Source organism: Staurois parvus, unplaced genomic scaffold (genome assembly GCF_062004578.1).
Source record: "Staurois parvus isolate SC_StPar_1 unplaced genomic scaffold, SC_StPar_1.0 ptg000425l, whole genome shotgun sequence".
NCBI lineage: Eukaryota > Metazoa > Chordata > Amphibia > Anura > Ranidae > Staurois > Staurois parvus.
The window spans coordinates 3,906,253-3,928,015 of NW_028318221.1; the positions used below are offsets into that span (position 1 = coordinate 3,906,253).

The following is a 21,763-nucleotide window of genomic DNA, read 5'->3' on the forward strand; positions in this document are numbered from 1 at the left end:
CTGCCCACTGTGTGCCTCCACAATGACTGTTGTCATACCTTCTCGCACATACTGCCCGTTGTGTGCCTCCACATTGACTGTTATAATACCGTCTTGCACTCCTTTCCTGCACATACTGCCTGTTGTGTGCCTCCACTCTGGGGCCACATTCAGAACAAAGCATTAAATTTTCAAGTGGTTTTTTTTAGGGTTTTTTTCCCCAAGTGTTTTTAAGGGGTTTTCTTGTCAGGTGTTTTTAGTTTAGCGGTTTGGAGTGCTGCTAAAAAAGGGGTGGAGAGCTGCTCTGTGCGTAGAAATGCGCAAAATAATGCTCTAACAAAAACATTCAAAAACACTCATGAAGAGTTTTCCAGTGTTTCCACTGAAGGCTACAGGGACAAAAATGCTCAATTCTGCCTGCAAAAGTAGCTCAAACTTTTTTGAGTGACAGGCATTTTGCTACAATCGACAGAACGCTCAGATGTGAACAATGGCCAATGAGAATAATAGGTGTTTGCTTGATGAGCATTTAGCAACAGGCTTTAAAATGATCAAGTGTGAACGGTGCCTGACTATGGTCATACCTTCTTGCACATACTGCCCGCTGTAATGCCGAATGCCTCCACAATGACTGTTGTCATTCCTTCTTGCACTCCTCTCCTGCACATACTGCCTGCTGTGTGCCTCCACAATGACTGTTGGCATACCTTCTTGCACCCCTTTCCTGCACATACTGCCTGTTGTGTGCCTCCACAATGACTGTTGTCATACCTTCTTGTACCCTCTCCTGTACATTCTACCCGCTGTGTGCCTCCAAAATGACTGTTATACCTTCTTGCACATACTGCCCGCTGTGTGCCTCCATATTGAGTGTTGTCATTCCTTCTTGCCCTCCTCTCCTGTACATACAGCTCGCTGCGTGCCTCCACAATGACTGTTGTCATAACTTTTTGCACCCCTCTTCTGCACATATTGGCTGCTGTGTACCTCCACAACGACTATGGTCTTACCTTCTTGCACATACTGCCCACTGTGTGCCTCCATACTGACTGTTGTCATTCCTTCTTGCACCCCCTCTCCTGCACATACGGCCTACTGTGTGCCTCCACAATGACTGTTGTCATTCCTTCTTGCACCCCTCTCCTGAACATACAGACCACTGTGTGCCTCCACAATGACTGTTGTCATACCTTCTTACACATACTGCCCGCAGTGTGCCTCCAAAATGACTGTTGGCATAACTTCTTGCACCTCTCTCCTGCACATACTGGCTGCTGTGCCTCCACAACGACTATCGTCTTACCTTCTTGCATATACTGCCCGCTATGTGCCTCCACAATGACTGTTCTCATACCTGCTTGCACCCCTCTCCTGTACACACTGCCTGCTGTGTGCCTCCACAATGACTGGTGTCATACCGTCTTGTACCCCTCTTCTGTACATACAGCTTGCTGTGTGCCTCCACAATAACTGTTTTCATACCTTCTGGCACCCCTCTCCTGCACATACTGCCCACTTTGTGCCTACATACTGACTGTTGTCATTCCTTCTTGCACCCCCTCTCGTACATAGTGCCCGCTGTGTGCCTCCATACTGACTGTTGTCATTCCTTCTTGCACCCGTCTCCTGAACATACAGCCTGCTGTGTGCCTCCACAATGACGGTTGTCATACCTTCTTACACATACAGCCCGCTGTTTGCCACCACAATGACTGTTGTCATAACTTCTTGCACCTCTCTCCTGCACATACTGGCCGCTGTGTGCCTCCACAACGACTATCGTCTTACCTTCTTGCATATACTGCCCGCTATGTGCCTCCACAATGACTGTTCTCATATCTTCTTGCACCCCTCTCCTGTACACACTGTCTGCTGTGTGCCTCCACAATGACTGTTTTCATACCTTCTGGCACCTGTCTCCTGCACATACTCCTGTAAGGGATTTCCGGCAAGACGAATCGTGACCGGAAATGCGCGATCCCACGGCAAAGATTGGCACCAGATGGCCTATTTAAGGAGTGTCTCTGCTCGTGTTCAGTGCTGACTGGTCTTCAGCTCCCCCGTGTCCTGCTTGTTCCTGTATGATTCCTTTGTTGCTGACCCGGCTTGTTCCTCACCTGACACTGGTTCCTGACTTCGGCTCTGCTCCTGACCTTGGCTTTTCCTTCTGATTCTGTACCGTGCTGCCTGACTGTTGATGACCCTGGCTATTCCATGACATTGCTCCTGTCTCTTGTCCTCACTACCTGCCTTGCTCTGGTGCACGCCTGGCAATCTGCAAAACCTGCTCTGCCTACTACTACTGTGCCAAGATCAGAGGATCATCAGCCTTCCAAGGTTTTTATCAGCAAGAGCTGCAAATAACAACTACTGGCACTCTTGTTCCCCTGGGTCCTAGACTCCCTCTGTTCCTACTCCAGCGGGGTCAGGACTAGTGACACAAGTGAGGCCGACCTCGTCATTTCAGTCTCCCATCAGGTACGTGAAAACTCCCCACTGTGTGCCTCCATACTGACTGTTGTCATTCCTTCTTGCACCCCCTCTCCTGTACATACTGCCCACTGTGAGCCTCTACAATGACGGTTGTCATACCTTCTTGCACATACTGCCGACTGTGTGTCTCCACAATGACGAACAGTAAGTATCCTCCTGCGCTTAATGCGGAAGTTGCAAACCTAACTATAGCTGCTGCCACTTAACTTAAAACCAATAAGTGATGATACAAAGTAGCTGTAAATAGTGAAGCTCTATAAATCAAATCCTATTAAATACAGATAAATATTATATATTACTAGCCGTGCACACACAATAGTGCTCAGTGACAAATTATTGCAAACAAATAAATATCTCTTTCCACAAGTATAAGTGAAACATGACCTTGAATATGTGACAAACTACAGATAATTGTGAATTGATTCTTTAAGAAGAAAAAATTCCCGTGCTATTTATCAATATCTCTAAAAACACACTGTGTATATACAAACGTCAAACCAATCAAATTATATATGTGTTAATTGAGAACATAAAATCCATGCAAGTGAATCTGTGCTGATGTGATCTTCACTTCAGTGAAAAATGAACAAAAATCCTCAAATGGCAGCAATGCCTGCTCACCTCCACACATTGACCCACACAGGGCCACAGGGCTATAATAAACAGTAACAGATCCTCTCCACTCCACATCACAGGGACCATGGGATAGGAAAAAGACCTCTGCTCAGCGCACCTGATTCACTCCTCCTCCACTCAAGGTAACATATATAGGGTACAAAGCAAGAAACCTTCCATGGTGCAGTATCTTTTTATTTAAATTGCAGATAAAAGTTGGTAAAGCACTCACACGTATCCCCAGTAACAATCGCCTTTCACCACATACTATGGGTGTACTGCATGGTATACTGGGTGTAGCAAGATGGCCGCTGCCAGAAGTGCATCACCACGTACCGGAAATGATGTACCGATGCGTTGCGTCACGTGCCTCGTGACTTCTTCTGTACATACAGCTTGCTGTGTGCCTCTACAATAACTGTTTTCATACCTTTTGGCACCCCTCTCCTGCACATACTCCCCACTGTGTGCCTCCATACTGACTGTTGTCATTCCTTCTTGCACCCACTCTCCTGTACATACTGCCCGCTGTGTGCCTCCACAATGACTGTTGTCATACCTTCTTGCACATACTGCCCGCTGTGTGCCTCCACAATGACTGTTGTCATACCTTTTTGCACCCCTCTCCTGCACATACTGGCCGCTGTATGCCTCCACAACGACTATCATCTTACCTTCTTGCATATACTGCCCACTATGTGCCTCCACAATGACTGTTGTCATACCTTCTTGCACATACTGCCCGCTGTGTGCCTCCACAATGACTGTTGTCATACCTTCTTGCAAATACTGCCCGCTGTATGCCTCCACAATGTCTGTTATACCTTCTTGCACCCCTCTCCTGTACACACTGCCTGCTGTGTGCCTCCACAATGACTGTTGTCATACCTTCTGGCACCCCTCTCCTGCACATACTCCCCACTGTGTGCCTCCATACTGACTGTTGTCATTCCTTCTTGCACCCCCTCTCCTGTACATACTGCCCACTGTGTGCCTCCATACTGACTGTTGTCATTCCTTCTTGCACCCCTCTCCTGTACACACTGCCTGCTGTGTGCCTCCACAATGACTGTTGTCATACCTTCTGGCACCCCTCTCCTGCACATACTCCCCACTGTGTGCCTCCATACTGACTGTTGTCATTCCTTCTTGCACCCCCTCTCCTGTACATACTGCCCACTGTGTGCCTCCATACTGACTGTTGTCATTCCTTCTTGCACCCCCTCTCCTGTACATACTGCCCACTGTGTGCCTCCACAATGACTGTTGTCATACCTTCTTGCACATACTGCCCGCTGTGTGCCTCCACAATGACTGTTGTCATACCTTCTTGCAAATACTGCCCGCTGTATGCCTCCACAATGTCTGTTATACCTTCTTGCACCCCTCTCCTGTACACACTGCCTGCTGTGTGCCTCCACAATGACTGTTGTCATACCTTCTGGCACCCCTCTCCTGCACATACTCCCCACTGTGTGCCTCCATACTGACTGTTGTCATTCCTTCTTGCACCCCCTCTCCTGTACATACTGCCCACTGTGTGCCTCCATACTGACTGTTGTCATTCCTTCTTGCACCCCTCTCCTGTACACACTGCCTGCTGTGTGCCTCCACAATGACTGTTGTCATACCTTCTGGCACCCCTCTCCTGCACATACTCCCCACTGTGTGCCTCCATACTGACTGTTGTCATTCCTTCTTGCACCCCCTCTCCTGTACATACTGCCCACTGTGTGCCTCCATACTGACTGTTGTCATTCCTTCTTGCACCCCCTCTCCTGTACATACTGCCCACTGTGTGCCTCCACAATGACTGTTGTCATACCTTCTTGCACATACTGCCCGCTGTGTGCCTCCACAATGACTGTTGTCTTACCTTCTTGCACTCCTCTCCTGTACATACAGCTCACTGTGTGCCTCCACAATGACTGTTGTCATAACTTCTTGCACCCCTCTCCTGCACATACTGGCCGCTGTGTGCCTCCACAATGACTATCATCTTACCTTCTTGCATATACTGCCCACTATGTGCCTCCACAATGACTGTACTCATACCTTCTTGCACCCCTCTCCTGTACACACTGCTGCTGTGTGCCTCCACAATGACTGTTGTCATACCGTCTTGTACCCCTCTGCTGTACATACAGCTCGCTCTGTGCCTCCACAATGACTGTTATCATTCCTTCTTGCACCCCTCTCCTGCACATACTGACCGCTGTCTGCCTTCACAATGACTGTTGTCATACCTTCTTGCACATACTGCCCGCTATGTGCCTCCACAATGACTGTTGTCATACCTTCTTGCACTCCTCTCCTGTACACACTGCCCACTGTGTGCCTCCACAATGACTGTTGTCATACCTTCTTGCACCCCTCTTCTGTACATGGTGCCTGCTGTGTGCCTCCATATTGAGTGTTGTCATACCTTCTTGCACTCCTCTCTTGTACATGCTGCCCGCTGTGTGCCTCCATATTGACTGTTGTCATACCTTCTTGCACTCCTCTCCTGTAGATTCTGCTCGCTGTGTGCCTCCATATTAAGTGTTGTCATACCTTCTCTCACTCCTATCCTGTACATACAGCCCGCTGTGTGCCTCCATATTGAGTGTTGTCATACCTTCTTTCACTTCTATCCTGTACATACAGCCCGCTGTGTGCCTGCACAATGACTGTTGTGATACCTTCTTGCACTCCTCTCCTGTACATACAGCCTGCTAAAACACTTTATTATCATCTAGAAATTCCCTAACCTTCCCAGTTCTGGAACAGGGACAGTCTTTATAAACATGCTGCAACCTCTGCAAACACCCCCTGCCCAACCAATCCTGGCTGAGAAGCAGGGATCTGAATGATTCCTGATAACAGGGCTCAGGACATAAACACACGCTCAGCTGAAATGATCGGATTAAGGAAAACATCTTTTCCCCACCATCTCATATCAGCTAAATTGTAAATGAATTTGCCAGCCCGTGACATTCCACAAGGGCCCATCCACACTAGAACGTGGGTGCATACAGTCCTAACCATAAATAATACGCGTTTACATACCTGCGCTGTTCTGCATTGCAATTTGGCATTATACGACCCGATTTTCTTTCTATTCTATGGTGTTGTGTGGAATAGCCCAATTTAACGCCTTCCAACATGCACTGAAAAATTGCAGCTGAATCGTCAACACAATAGGTGGATATCAGCCCCAACACTGAATGAAACAAACACTGTGCAATGCATTGTAATTGGGAATTTTTGTTTTTACCAGCTGATAGCTGTACAAACATGGCTTAGCACAGAACTGTCAACAAGGTAAGACATGACTAATACGAGAAAAATAAATAAAAAATCCTAACAAACATACAGCAGAATTATACAAATGGATGATGTTGTTTATTTACCCCACCTATGCATGGTTTCCAATATTAACATCCTATTTCTCTACATATCTCCTCCTCCCTTGAATCCACTTACGTCATCCGTCCTACAGAAATGGCACACATTCTAAACTCCAGTGTTACGTACAGTTCTAGGTGTCACACTCGCTCCTGCGCTAACTTCCCGTTACGAAATCACAAGAAACGACAACGTCCATGACTGTCTACTGTAACTCCACCATAGTGCACCGCCTCGCTACCGCGTGCTCTCCTACTCCGCCATATGCCCACACACTTACTTCTCTTCCAGGGCCCCGCAGTGAAGTGGCACGGTTCTCAGGTTTACATTGCTATTTACATGACACGGCTGACTCCCTAGATTTCCATAAAGGGGTGTGTCCGAAGCAAGGCTCGGCTCTGATAGGACGCTGCCCTCACATGACACGGCCTGCTTCCTCTAAACATTGTCTGTTCGCTGTGGGCTTCCTACAGTCTAGTTTGAACCAGTTTGTCATGCGCAGCTTTCAGGATTCCTCAGTGTGGAAGCATAGACTTCTGGAAAGCAGAAGAATCATAATATTGTCGTTACAGTCAAGCAAGAAAAAAAAAAGAATTTTCCAAGGGCCCAATTCACACCTGGCTATTATGTAGCTTAAAGCTCAACATTAAAAATCATATCCAAAAAAAGAAGTTTAATATATTGAAGGTCACCAATTCTTAGATGTGGTGGCAGAGGTTTAACTAGAACCTTCAGGTCCCTGGTGTAAGAACCCATGAAGGCCCCCTGAACCCCAGCGGGGGGGGCATTCCCTCCGAGCCCAGTGGTGGAACACCCAGGGCCTGGTTGTAAGTGCGACCCTGCTAGTTACATAGTCTGGCTGAAAAAAGATAAAAGTCCATCCAGTTCAACCATAAAAAAAAGAAAAAAAAAATCCATATCCACAGTTGATCCAGAGGAAGACAAAAGAACCCAGCAAAGCACAATCCAATTTGCTCCTGCAAGAAAAACATTCCTCCCTGATCCCCTGAGAGGCAATTGGATATTCCCTGGATCAACTTAACCTATAAATGTTAGTATCCAGTTATATTCTGTGTATCTAAGAAAGAATCCAGGCCTTTTTTGAAGCAATCCACTGAGCTGGCCAGAACCAACTCTTGAGGGAGTCTATTCCACATTTTCACAGCTCTCACTGTGAAGAAACCTTTCTGTGTTTGGAGATTAAATTTCTTTTCCTCCAGACATAAAGAGTGCCCCCTTGTCCTCTGCGATAACCTCGGGGTGAATAACTTTACACCAAGTTCACTATATGAACCACTGATGTATTTATACATGTTGATCATATCCCCCCTTAATCTCCTCTTCTCAAAAGAGAATAAATTCAGTTCTTCTAATCTTTCCTCATAGCTGAGTTCCTCCATGCCTCTTATCAGTTTAGTTGCCCTTCTCTGTACTTTCTCCAGTTCCCCAATGTTCTTTTTGAGAATTGGTTCCCAAAACTGAACTGCATATTCCAGATGAGGTATTACTAATGATTTGTACAGGGGGAATATGATATCTCTCTCTCTGGAGTCTATACCTCTTTTAATACAAGAGAGGATTTTGCTCGCTTTAGAAACCGCAGCTTGGCATTGCATGCCATTATTAAGCTTGTGATCTACCAGAACCCCCAGATCCTTCTCCACCATTGATTCCTCCAGTTGTACTCCCCCTAGTATGTATGAGGCAAGCATATTCTTAGCCCGCAAGTGCATAACCTTACATTTATCAACATTAAACCTCATTTGCCACATAGTTGCCCAATTAATCAGTGCATTGAGGTCGGCTTGCAAATTGAAGACATCCTGTAAGGACGTTATTGCACTGCACAGCTTGGTGTCATCTGCAAAGACTGAAATGGGATTTATAATCCCAGACCCTATACAGTCTATAAATATATTAAAAAGTAAGGGTCCCAACACTGAAACTTGGGGTACACCGTTGACAACCCTAGACCATTCAGAGTATGAATCATTAACCACTACTCTCTGAATACGATCTTTTAGCCAGTTTTAGTTCAGCTACTGGTGTCTGTTTTTTTTTCATACCTTTTTCTTTTTTTTTTTTACAATATACAGTGAGGAACAGAAGTATTTGAACACCCTGCAATTTTGCAAGTTCTCCCACTTAGAAATCATGGAGGGGTCTGCAATTCACATTGTAGGTGCATTCCCACTGTGCGAGACAGAATTTAAAAAAAAATTCAGGAAATCACATTGTATGATTTTTAAAGAATTTATTTGTCTTGCACTGCTGAACATAAGTATTTGAACACCTGAGAAAATCAGTGTTAATATTTGGTACAGAAGCCTTTGTTTGCAATTACAGAGGTCAAACGTTGCCTGTAGTTCTTGACCAGGTTTGCACACACTGCAACAGGGATTTTGGTCCACTCCTCCACACAGATCTCCTCTAGATCTGTCAGGTTTCGGGGCTGTCACTGAGCAACACGGAGTTTCAGCTCCCTCCAAAAGATGTTCTATTGGATTTAGGTCTGGAGACTGGCTAGGCCACTCCAGAACCTTGATATGCTTCTTACAGAGCCACTCCTTGGTTATCCTGGCTGTGTGCTTCGGGTTGTTGTCATGTTGGAAAACCCAGCCAGGACCCATCTACAATGCTCTGACTGAGGGAAGGAGGTTGTTGCTCAAAATCTCACAATAAATGGCCCCATTCATCCTCTCCTTAATACAGTGCAGTCATCCTGTCCCCTTCGCAGAAAAGCACCCCCAAAGCATGATGTTACCACCCCCATGCTTCACAGTAGGGATGGTGTTCTTGGGATGCTACTCATCCTTTTTCCTCCAAACACGACGAGTGAAGTTTAGACCAAAAAGTTCTACTTTGGTCTCATCTGACCACATGACTTTCTCCCATGCCTCCGCTGGATCATCCAGATGGTCATTGGCAAACTTCAGACGGGCCTGGACATGTGATGACTTGAGCAGGGGAAACCTTCAAATAAATCAGTAAAATAAGGGTGCAGCGCTAAATATATGATAAATATATAGTAAACGGATAACCAATATAAGGATAACCAATAGAAATGTATAAATTAGTCTGCTAGTATAGTTCAAGTAATAAATCCAAGGGTAATGAAATAAGCAGCAGATAGACTTGTGACACCAGACTTGCACACTCACCAGAAGCGCATAGGTAATGCGCATGTAATATAATAACCACCAAGGTAACTGTGGGTAGGCGGGATAGATAGGTGAACTTCCTACTATGGTGTAGTCATCAAGCCTTGGGAAATGATAGGAATCTGCTGGGTCCAGAGGTCCCCTTAAGGATGGATTAGGTGCCCAGCCTGAGTACAGGGCTCCTTTCCTCTGGTAGTAGCTAATCTCTGGGGGTGACCTGCAAGCCTAATAGCTCCATAAAAGGAGCCAGAAATCAGGTGCCCATACTGTAGTATGCTTAAATTGTTTAATAGTAATGCAGTAAGATAACAGGGTATTGTGTCATGCACACAATTGCAGCACTAACCTAAACAAAGATGGCCGCCGGGCTTCCTCCTAGCTGCGGCGGCAATGACGTTACGCTCTGTCTGGTTCCTCCTGAGGCCTTTTGTGCAATGGCACATCATCAGAGGGAGAATGTCAAGGTCCTACCTTTCTTCAGAGCTTGTGCATCTCCATGAGCTGGCATCCATCTTGGTTTTCTGCAAAGCATGGTGGGAACCTTTATGCCTTCAGGCTTCTGCGGCTCCTTCTCAGAAGGGTGTGGTTGAGCACATTTAAACCTCCTGTCTGCAAGTGTGCGCTGCACTTGTGTCCTGTATGTTGCCCTGTTGCAAGCTCTTGTGTTGTTCCCATTGCTCTCCTGGTAACCGACTCGGCTTGGACAAGACTACTCTCTGCGTTAACCCTTTACCTGACCTCCCGTTGCTGAACCCGGCCCGTGACCTGAGTATTCTTTGCCTACCGTCTAGTACTGTCTGCTCCGTTGTTATTGACTCGGCTTGTCTGACTACTCTACTTGTGTTCCCATCTAGCTCCCACCAGCTGTACGCCATTGGCGGCAGTCGTTATCGCAGCTGGGGTCACTCGGGGGCCGCGACCTGGTCTCAGGCTGCGTCAAGTCCATCCCCACCATCAGGGGCCCTGGTGAAGGGTAGCCTGGGGCTTAGACTCCGCGCCCTGAGGGACTCTGGTCTGTGGGTAGTGGCTGTCGTCAGTCGCAGCGTGACCGTACCATAGGCCTGCCTGCCCATTCCAGCGTTCCTGCCCTGACAGAGAACCTCTGAGGGTTCTCCCTCTGATGATGTGCCATTGCACGAAAGGCCTCAGGAGGAACCAGACAGACCGTGACGTCATTGCCGCCAGAGCTAGGAGGAAGCCCGGCGGCCATCTTTGTTTAGGGTTAGTGCTGCATTTGCTACCCTCCCTACACCTCCTAACACCCTCCTCACACCATCCCCCCCTCACTCTGCATTTTCCAAATCCTTTCTGGAGATCCACATCCTCCAAAGAGAAGAGAAAGGTATACTCATATTATTTTGTATTATTCCCCCATACATTCTATATTTAACTTTGATTTTTTCAAATTCCTCCCATTTGTTCCATCTTATATAATATCTCTCCATCTTATCTTCATTCATATGGTAAAGTTCCTCCATCTTACATATTTGATATGCCCTATCAACCCAGTCCTCTATTTTCAGCACCTCCTGTCTCCGCAAGAACTTGGGTATCAAGCCCTTTGCTGCATTCAAATAATACAATATACCAGATTTTTTATACTTTTTGACTGAGAGCTCAGTGCTATGAAAAAAAGCAAGTCTCTGGATCTAATATAATGTCGACCTCTGTAATTTTCAAAATCAGGTACACTATTTTCTCCCAGAACTCCTGTATTTTATGACACTCCCACCATATGTGATACATAGTTCCTCTACCTCCACATCCCCACCATCACAAAGGTGAATTATTTCCACTCAATCTGTGTGCCACACTTGGTGTAATATACCATCTTGCCAGACATTTGTAGTTCATTTCTACCTCCTGCATGTTTATATTTTCATGAATTAATCTATACATTTTTTTCTGTTTTTCCTCATCTATTATTACACCTATATCCCTTTCCCATTTTTCTATATATGTTGGCCTTATATCTGTGCTTATTTCAGTGAGAATCTTATATATTTTAGAAATTCTGTGTTTCCCATCTCCCCATGTATCCAATAACTGTTCAAAAGGGTTCCGATCCTTTCTAGTTCTTAAGGGTTTTGGAAGCTTCCCTACAAAAGTGTTTCAATTAATAATAATGCCACTCGTTCATTCTCATGAAAACTTCTCCCATTTTCTTTTCCAAATCCTTAAGTGAACCCATTTCCTCCCTCACCATTATATCCCTTAATTGTGCATCTTCCTTCTTAATCCACTTCCCTGTTATACCCTCTTTACCTGGGGGAAAAAACTCTGTAGACCCTAATGGCATTAACAGTGAATTAAATTCCCATCCCTTCTGTCTGTGCAATACATCCCAGACTCTTAAAACATTTAAAGTGAACCAACCTGTGCTATCTGCTAATCCTCGGTGTTGTGTGGGCACCCATATGATCCTACTTAACCTCCCTAGAGGTCTGATTATGTCAGTATTTCTGTGCTCAAGCGGTAAATTTTTTTGCATGGAAATATGTATTTTTTTTATTGTAGGCCTGTCATTTTTAGGAATAACTCACTGAAATCTTTCCGATCAAGAGTCTAGTAAACATCCCGGGTATGATAAAATTTGAAACACGAAATCATAAATTATAATTTAATAAATAATCATAAAAAATATAATAATAATAAATTTAATTCAATAATATAATCAAACCAAAAACACTGAAATTTGAAATATAGCTCCAAGTTCGCACATCACTGAGCAAAGTTGCAGAATCGTTTTCAGTGTTGGATAATGAATTTCCCCCACGAATCATTATCACTCAATTCTGCAAGTGGTTCTAATTTACTATCGCTGTTCTTCAGCTGGTCTAAAACTGCTTTTGACCTAAAGGGACATTTTTTGTGCGCCATGGACATTTCTCAGTTTCCAGGCAGAAAGAACAGTAAAAATGCAGGCAGGGCACAGGACAAAGCACTCGGGACAAAATGTATGTGAAATGGTTTGATACAGTAATGTTATACTATGTGATTTTAGTGTATTTATTGAATGTCACTTTTTGTCATTTTCCAATTTCCCACCGTTCCATCCCCCGTACGTCCCGACGCTCGCAGGGGACGGAACCCAGATGACAGATGCCGGCATCCGCCGGATTACATTGCTGGGGACACTGCAGGAGGGACATCGCAGGAGCGCAGGACAAGGCAAGTGATCGAGAGATCGTGGAGCAGCGCCGCATGGTAAGCCCCGAGTGTAGCTCGGGGTTACCGCTTGTGGTAATGAAACTTTACCCCGAGCTACACTCGGGAATACCGCCAGGGAGGTTAAATTAGTTTTACTTTGTACATTTTCAATTTTAACCCAGCTTTTCCCTTATGCGTCCAATCAAAAATTCTCGCCATTATTACCCAGTCATAGTATCTTTTTAAATCTGGTACTCCCAGTCCATCTTTCTCTTTATTTTTACATAAAATTTCATAACCTATTCTTGGTTTTTTATTCCTCCAAATACATCTTGTTATCATTTGTTTAATTATTTTAAAATATGCTTCTGGAAGTTTAATTGGTATCATTTGAAATTTATATAAGATTTTTGGAACAATTACCATTTTTATCAGATTTATACGGCCTATCCATGACGGGGTTCCCCCTCCTAATTTCCTTAGTTCATCCTTAATCTCATTTAACAATGGAATATAGTTTAATTTATATAAGTTCTTCTAGGAGGCAGTTAATTTTATTCCTAAATATTTTAATTCTATTTTATTCTATTCTCTCCAGATGAAGGGAAATTCCTCTTATATCTTATTTTTCTCTCTATTTGGAAGGGTTACATTTAAGATCTCTGTTTTTCTTGGATTGATTTTAAAGTTTGATATCTCCCCGTACTCTTTCAGTGACTTAAATTAAATTTGGTAATGTTATCCTAGGGTTCTCCACATAAAACAACATATCATCCGCATAAGCTGCCACCTTATGCTCTGTGTCTCCTACCCGTATTCCCTTTATATCCGTATTATTCCTTATTGTAGACAATAGAGATTCTAATGACAAATATTTAATAGTGGAGACAGAGGGCATCCCTGTCTTGTTCCATTTAGTATCCCGAAATGCTCTGATAAATCCCCATTAACCATGATTGCTGCAGAGGGTGGACTGTATAACTTCCTTATCCATTCTCTCATTCTAACTCCCATCCCCAATACTTCCAGTGTGTCCATCATATATCCCCAATCTATCCTATCAAATGCCTTTTCAGCATCAATCGAGATCACCACCGCAGGGGTTCTCTCTTTTCTACTTTTATGGATGAGGAACAAGGATCTCAAACCATTGTCTCTACCCTCTCTCCCTGAAACAAAGCCCACTTGATCTATATGTATCCATTCAGGCATTAGGTCTTTCAACCTATTTCCTAGAACTTTTGCGTATAATTTAGTATCTGTGTTCAGTAAAGAAATCGGTCTATAGCTTGAACATTGAGTGACATCCTTTCCATCTTTATGCATGAGAACTACATGTGCTTGTAGGGATTCCCATCTCATTTCCATTTCTCCCCCCAGTGCGTTCATGTATATCTTTAATTTAGGTACTAATAGTTCTTTATATATGTTTTATAATACCTCACCGTATATCCATCTGGCCCTGGGCTTTTCCCAACCATGGTGCTTTTTAATGCTACTTGTATTTCTTCCTGCGTTATTTCTGATTCTAGGGAATTCAATTGTACCTCACTTAATTTCGATAATCCTGCATTTTTTAAATATGTCCATCTTTTTTCAATTTTTCCTATTCCGTCATTATTTGTAGAATTATGGGGGGTAATATTATATAAATTACTATAATATTCTCTAAACACCCTAGCGATGTCTTTGAATATACTAATTCTCCTTTGGGATATCTTATTTTTTTCTATATAGTTCCTAGTTTTTGTTTTCCTCTGAGCCCTCATTAAATACTTTTCTGGCCTATCTCCCCATCTATACCTCTCACTTATTTTATTAAATACTCTTTGTCACGACCCGCGACCGCCGCCACCAACAGGCGACAATCGCACAGCCGCGACTAACAGTAATACGTCACGCCCACGGCGTCAGACCCCAGACCTTCTCACCAAACTCGTGACCGAAGGGCCGGCCGATCCAAAACCGCGGTGTGACGCGCGTAACAAGGCCCCACCCAGCTGCACCCTACACAGCGATTGCCCAGCTAATGGACTACAATCGGTGCCTGCAGCCTGAATGCGCTTGTTACTGGGTCGGGTCAGTTACGCAACTAACCCTCTACTGCCACCACCACTTTTGTCGGAGACTGGGAAACTCCTGTTACCAAATATACACTATGATTGAAATATTGATCTATATAACACGGCCCGCGGACCTTGCTATACAGAGATATACAAACAGTAGCGTCTCTTCAAAGGCAGGGATTCGTGAATTGCAAGTAAGCGCTTAGAAACAGTTTAACGCTTTCAGAAAGAAAGATTTATTTCTAACAGGGTCAAACAGATGCAAATAAATAGTTACAAAGATGTCACAAGAATATATATATATGTATATAAAGACACAGCAAACATAGAATAGCGAGGAAATTACAGGGTAAGTTACTTGCCTTGCCTGGTTTTAGCAAATTCAAGATGCAGAGCAGAAAGGTTCTTTGATCTCCCCTTGTTACGATGTTGCTGGGAGATCTCTGTGTGTCAAAAACTTTTCACTCCTTAAAGGTCCCTCTCAGGGGAAGGGAGGCTCTGACTTGGGAGTGGTCATTGGGAAACTCTAAACTAACTACAACTCATATCCTGTGATATGAAACATACAGTTCACCTGAGGAATGTGCAGTTTTCTTATCTTGATTAAGATGGGGGAGGAAGTACACTTTACAACCTTTTATGACTGCTGGACTGCTGGTCGCAGGATGTCTTAACCTGGTTGACCCCCACACCATCTGCCAGAAGATAACGTTTGAGGAGTGATTTAAGGTATGCCTCAGATAGACAGACAGAACATGAAAAACAGAGTGTAAAGGGGGACTCCACTCCAACAAGGATGAGCAAGTTTGCCACACTCTTCTCTTCTTCCAGAAAATTGTTTAGTTCTTCTTTCTTATTTATTATCCTCTACATTATCTCTTTTGTTACTCTACTTTTATGCATCTGTTCAAGTTCAGAGAGTTCCTTGAGGAGCCCATTAATTTTTTCTCTTCTTTCCGTTTTCTTCTTTGCTCTAACCGCACTAAGGATTCCTCTAATATAAGCCTTGTGAGCCTCCCTTACTGTTGCTACAGACATCTCCTGTATCATTTTCCTCAAAAAATTGCTCTCTTTTTTAATTCTTTGATCGGTCTCTTGATCCAGGAGAAGTGTCTCATTTAATCTCCATACTGTTCCCCCTTTCAACTCCTTTCCCTATAATAATTTCATTGTAACAGGAGCATGATCCGATATTGACATTACTTCTATTTTTTACTTTGACCAGAGACTCTATAAGTCGATGTTCCAACAATATATAATCCAATCTCGAATACATCTCGTGTGCGTTGTGAGAAAAACGTATAGTCTCTATCCTTCATGTGCTTAATTCTCCATATATCCACCAATTGACACCGAAATATCATCCTCTTCAAGGATCTCAGAGACCTACTCTCCTCCCTTTGCACAGGAGAGGTCATATCTATCTGCGGATCCATGCAAAGATTAAAATCTCCCGCCACAATCAAATCATTTTATTTGGATTTTTTGAAATCCAAATAGTTTTTTCAAAACATTTTTTAAGAATATCTCCGGTTTCTTATTTGGACAATAAATATTTCCTACTGTACAATCTATTTCCTGTAATTTACCCTTTAAAAACAGAAATCTCCCTTCAGGATCTACCATTCTGTACTCCAACTCCAATTGGGGAATCTGCATAGAACCCCACTGGATAGTATCTAGAATTTAATTTCACGTTTGTTTCTCTCCACAAATGTGTCTCCTGTAAGAAAACCACTGACTATGATCTATGCTGAAGCTCCTTAAATAACCTGAATCTCTTCCAGGGGTTATTTAATACATTCACATTGTAAGTTACAAACTGTATCTCTTCCATTCTTTCCTTCTTCTCCTCTCTTCTCCTTTCTTACTAATGTGTCTCCCACCATATCACAGAGTCTTAACCTAACTACCCTCCCCCCATACCCTTCACCCCCCCTTCCCTCCTATAACCCAACCGCCCACCCCTCCTCCCTCATTCCCTCCCCAGTACCTACCCTCCCCTCTTTTAGGCTGGTATTTTGCCTACAAATCATTTGTGGGCCTAATCCCACCTTTGATTCAGACCTTGAGGTGAAACTCCGCCCATGTATGGCTCACCAGCCCCCCATCCTCCTCAGTGTCCCTCCTTTATCTAATCCAATAAGTTTCCCACAAACCATCCGAGTGGGAGGCTGGAGGGAGAGGGAAAAAAAAAAAATACCTCCTCTACACTTCTCCTCCCACTCTCCACACTCTACTCTACATTTCTCCTTCTAACTAGCTGCCATTCCTCTTTTTCAATGGCCCATATCTCTCCTTCCTCTTCTTCCCACCCAGATATCTCCGTTCTCTGCAGTTCAAGTCTCTCACAAAAGTCTCTCATATCTTCAGGAAATCTCAAACTTGCTGTGACTCCATTTTTCCATCGGATTAGACATGCTGGGAAGCCCCATCTATATTGCACGTTTTGCTTCTTCATCCGCTCTAATAATGGTTTCAGAGATCTCCTTCTTGTCAATGTCCCAACTGCTAAATCGGCAAAAATCTGGATATTTATTTCTCCATATTTAATACTTGTTCTTCCTTTGATCTTCTTCCATATCTCTTCTTTATCCCCATAATTATGGAATTGCACAATTATATCTCTCGGTTTATCTTTATCCCTTTCTTGTTGGGGCTTTCCTATTCTATAAACACCATCTAATTTAAGAGTCTCTGATGCAGGTCTGTCCATTATAGTGTTCAACATTTTACATGTTATTCCCCTTAGGTCATCTCCTTGTGAAATCTATGGTACTCCTCGTATCCTTAGATTACATCTTTTATCCCTATTTTCTTGGTCCTCCATCTTATAAAGCAGCTTTCTTTGCTCTTTTCTCATTTCTATTGTCCGTTTTTCTAATTTCAAGATAATTTGGGAATTTTTTTTACTTTTTCCTCCGTCTCTTCCACTCTAGATAACATTTGCCCCAAAGATTTTTCAACATTTCTGCTATTTCTTTTTTATTTGGCATTTGTAATTCCTCTTCTTGTTCTCCCGCCTCCATTCTATCGATTGCTGACTTCTGTTAACCATTCCCAGGGATAGTCTAGGGCTGTTTTCCATGCTAATTTCCATCTCTCTCCTTTCATTTACTCCTTGAGATCTTTCTGGGGTCACATTCCCCTAAGAGGTATATTTTTTAATCGTACCTGTTTGGGAACCCTTGGGCCCGCTTCTTTTAACAGTTTTATTTTTCATGCCGTCAATAGAACTTAATTCCCTTATCCAAGTGCTGGGAAGATTTAAATTATTTTATTGTCATGTTAGTCCTTTTAATTCCCCCTTTTGCATAAATGTTTTTTCTTCTGGGACCCGTGACCCCACACTTTATCTTCTCCTTCAGACCCCCTGGGAATCTCCCCCTTTAATTTTACTTTATGCTTTGCACAACATACATCAAGCCCAGCCGCTCTCAATCACCTTCCCCTCGGCTCCTCTCTTCTGTGAGGCGGCTTCAGGCTTTTCCTTCAGGGGCTATGCTTCCCCGTGCTGTGGCTACTCTTTGGGGAGATTCCACTGTCAGGGTCTCCTTCTGTGTCCCACACCCCCTTGCACACAGGAAATTGACCGGCGTCTCTCTCTCCCTGTGAGACCCTGGCCAGCTTCTCCTCCTTCCAGCACTCCTTTGCGGCTGGTCACGTGGTCAGCACCATGTCCCTCCGACTCCAGGCAACCCGGCATTTCATCCAGGGACCACAGCCGTCTCGCTGTGGCTACACCTCCGGAAGCTTTGCCACTTCTTCACCCCGCTCGGACCACTACTCCTCCGCCAAGACCCCCCCCTCTCCCTAGTAGGTCTCGAACGGGCATCCTTGGTGGCTTTGTGAGGGCACTGACAGCAGGACAGGATACTGTGTCCAGTTCTGGAGACCCTCTTACAAAAAGATATTGATAAAGATAGAACAAGTCCAGAGACGGGTAACAAAAATAGTGAAAGATCTGGGGAATGAAACATACCAAGAGCGACTTCAGGAATTAACATGTACAGTTTGGAGGAAAGAAGGGACAGGGGAGACATAATTGAAACCTTTTACATCAAGGGGATGAATAAGGTTCAGGAGGGCAGTATTTTCAATATGAAACCAAAATCAAGAACACGGGGACATCACCTTAAACCAGTGGTTCTCAACCTTCCTAATGTCGCGACCCCTTAATACAGTTCTTCATGTTGTGGTGACCCCTAACCAAAAAATTATTTTCGTTGCTACTTCATAACTGTAATTTTGCAGTGGGAGGAGTAGTGCCACGTCATTGGTGTCAGTGGGAGGAATAGTGTCCCATCACTGATGTCAATGGGAGGAATAGTGCCCCATCATTGGTGTCAGTGGTGGGAATAGTGCCCCATCATTGGTGTCAGTGGGAGGAATAGTGCCCCATCATAGGTGTCAGTGGGGGGAATAGTGCCCCATCATTGGTGTCAGTGGGGGGAATAGTGCCCCATCATTGGTGTCAGTGGGGGGAATAGTGTCCCATCATTGGTGTCAGTGGGGGGAATAGTGCCCCATCATTGGTGTCAGTGGGAGGAATAGTGCCCCAACATTGGTGTCAGGGGGAGGAATAGTGCCCCAACATTGGTGTCAGGGGGAGGAATAGTGCCCCAACATTGGTGTCAGTGGGAGGAATAGTGCCCCATCATTGGTGTCAGAGGGAGGAATAGTGCCCCATCATTGGTGTCAGTGGGGGGGAATAGTGCCCCATCATTGGTGTCAGTGGGGGGGAATAGTGCCCCATCATTGGTGTCAGTGGGAGGAATAGTGCCCCATCATTGGTGTCAGTGGGAGGAATAGTGCCCCATCATTGGTGTCAGTGGGAGGAATAGTGCCCCATCATTGGTGTCAGTGGGAGGAATAGTGCCCCATCATTGGTGTCAGTGGGAAGAATAGTGCCCCATCATTGGTGTCAGTGGGGGGAATAGTGCCCCATCATAGGTGTCAGTGGGGGGAATAGTGCCCCATCATTGGTGCCAGTGGGAGGAATAGTGTCCCATCATTGGTGTCAGTGGGGGGAATAGTGCCCCATCATTGGTGCCAGTGGGAGGAATAGTGTCCCATCATTGGTGTCAGTGGGGGGAATAGTGCCCCATCATTGGTGCCAGTGGGAGGAATAGTGCCCCATCATTGGTGTCAGTGGGGGGAATAGTGCCCCATCACTGGTGTCAGTGGGGGGAATAGTGCCCCATCACTGGTGTCAGTGGGAGGAAAAGTGTCCCATCACTGGTATCAGTGGGAGGAATAGTGCCCCAACATTGGTGTCAGTGGGAGGAATAGTGCCCCATCATTGGTGTCAGTGGGAGGAATAGTGCCCCATCATTGGTGTCAGTGGGAGGAATAGTGCACCATCATTGGTGTCAGTGGGAGGAATAATGCCCCATCATTGGTGTCAGTGGGAGGAATAGTGCCCCATCATTGGTGTCAGTGGGGGGAATAGTGCCCCATCATAGGTGTCAGTGGAAGGAATAGTGCCCCATCATTGGTGCCAGTGGGAGGAATAGTGCCCCATCATTGGTGCCAGTGGGAGGAATAGTGCCCCATCATTGGTGCCAGTGGGAGGAATAGTGCCCCATCATAGGTGTCAGTGGGGGGAAAAAGTGCCCCATCATTGGTGCCAGTGGGAGGAATAGTGCCCCATCATAGGTGTCAGTGGGGGGAATAGTGCCCCATCATTGGTGTCAGTGGGGGGAATAGTGCCCCATCATTGGTGCCAGTGGGAGGAATAGTGCCCCATCATTGGTGCCAGTGGGAGGAATAGTGCCCCATCATTGGTGCCAGTGGGAGGAATAGTGCCCCATCATTGGTGCCAGTGGGAGGAATAGTGCCCCATCATTGGTGTCAGTGGGGGGAGGAATAGTGCCCCAGCCTTGGCTCGCTCGCTCCCTCTCCCATGGTACAGACACTTACCGGTCAGCAGTCTTCCTTCTCCGGCCGCTCTGCTCCTCTTCACTCGCTCGATCTTCGCGGTGCCGCTCGACTCCTCCTCTCCAAGCTCCACCTCCTCGCCGGTGATTGGCCGCCTGTGTGCATCTCCTGAGCTACAGTTCCGGCGGCCAATCACCGGCGAGGATTGATCCCGCGGGTGTGGCCAGATGACAGGGCCGGCATGTCATCCCGCCCACACCTGGAGACAGACAGAGGAGCTGTTTCTCGGTTCCTAAGACCATCGGAAATATGTGTTTTCCGATGGTCTTAGGCGACCCCTGTGAAAGCGTCGTTCGACCCCCAAAGGGGTCGCGACCCACAGGTTGAGAACCGCTGCCTTAAACTAACTGGAGGAAAGTTCAAAACTAATCTCAGAAAGTACTATTTTACTCAAAGAGTAGTTTATGTGTGGAATAAACTTCCAGCAGCGATAGTGAGCCAGTCAATAGTAAATGGATTCAAACATGCTTGAGTCAAAAAAAAAAAAAAAAAGAAAAAGAAAAAAACGGGCAGACTCAATGGACCACTCTGTCCTTTTCTGCTGTCACTTTTCTGTGTGAATGAACTACTAGTACTGACAGACTTTGCAGCTGACAGCTTGTAGTTCTCAATAAACAAATAAACTAATGAGTGCACTAGGTAGTTTATTGAGTTTTCCTGTCATTGTGTAACTGCCTGCATGTACGAGCAGACAGATACACTGGGGTTGATTCACTTAAGTTTTGACAAAAGAAACTGGAAGCTGCTTGGTTTCTATGCAGAGCTCTCTCCCGTTTTAGTAAATAAACTCCACTGACAGTCTGCAGGAACCTGAGACTGCGCCTGAGCAAGACTCCTAGAAAAATAAATAAATGCACTTTTTTTTTTTCTGTGCAAAATAAATGATCATTTATTATTTTTTTAGAAAGGTGAACTTATCCTTTCAAGCAGAACTAAATTCATCGATTGACCAGTTTGCCAAATAGTTACATT

General features: G+C 44.9%; 1 protein-coding gene across 1 annotated transcript in view; it reads right to left on the bottom strand.

The window, feature by feature from the left end:
- The window catches only part of MKNK2 (MAPK interacting serine/threonine kinase 2), a 140,717-nt gene extending 133,864 nt beyond the window's left edge, over nt 1-6,853 (bottom strand). Inside the window, exon 1 of the mRNA XM_089687446.1 lies at nt 6,755-6,853. The gene's annotated coding sequence lies outside the window, so the exon portion shown is untranslated. The remainder of the gene's footprint in view (nt 1-6,754) is intronic.
- Between the last annotated feature and the right edge of the window lie 14,910 nt (nt 6,854-21,763).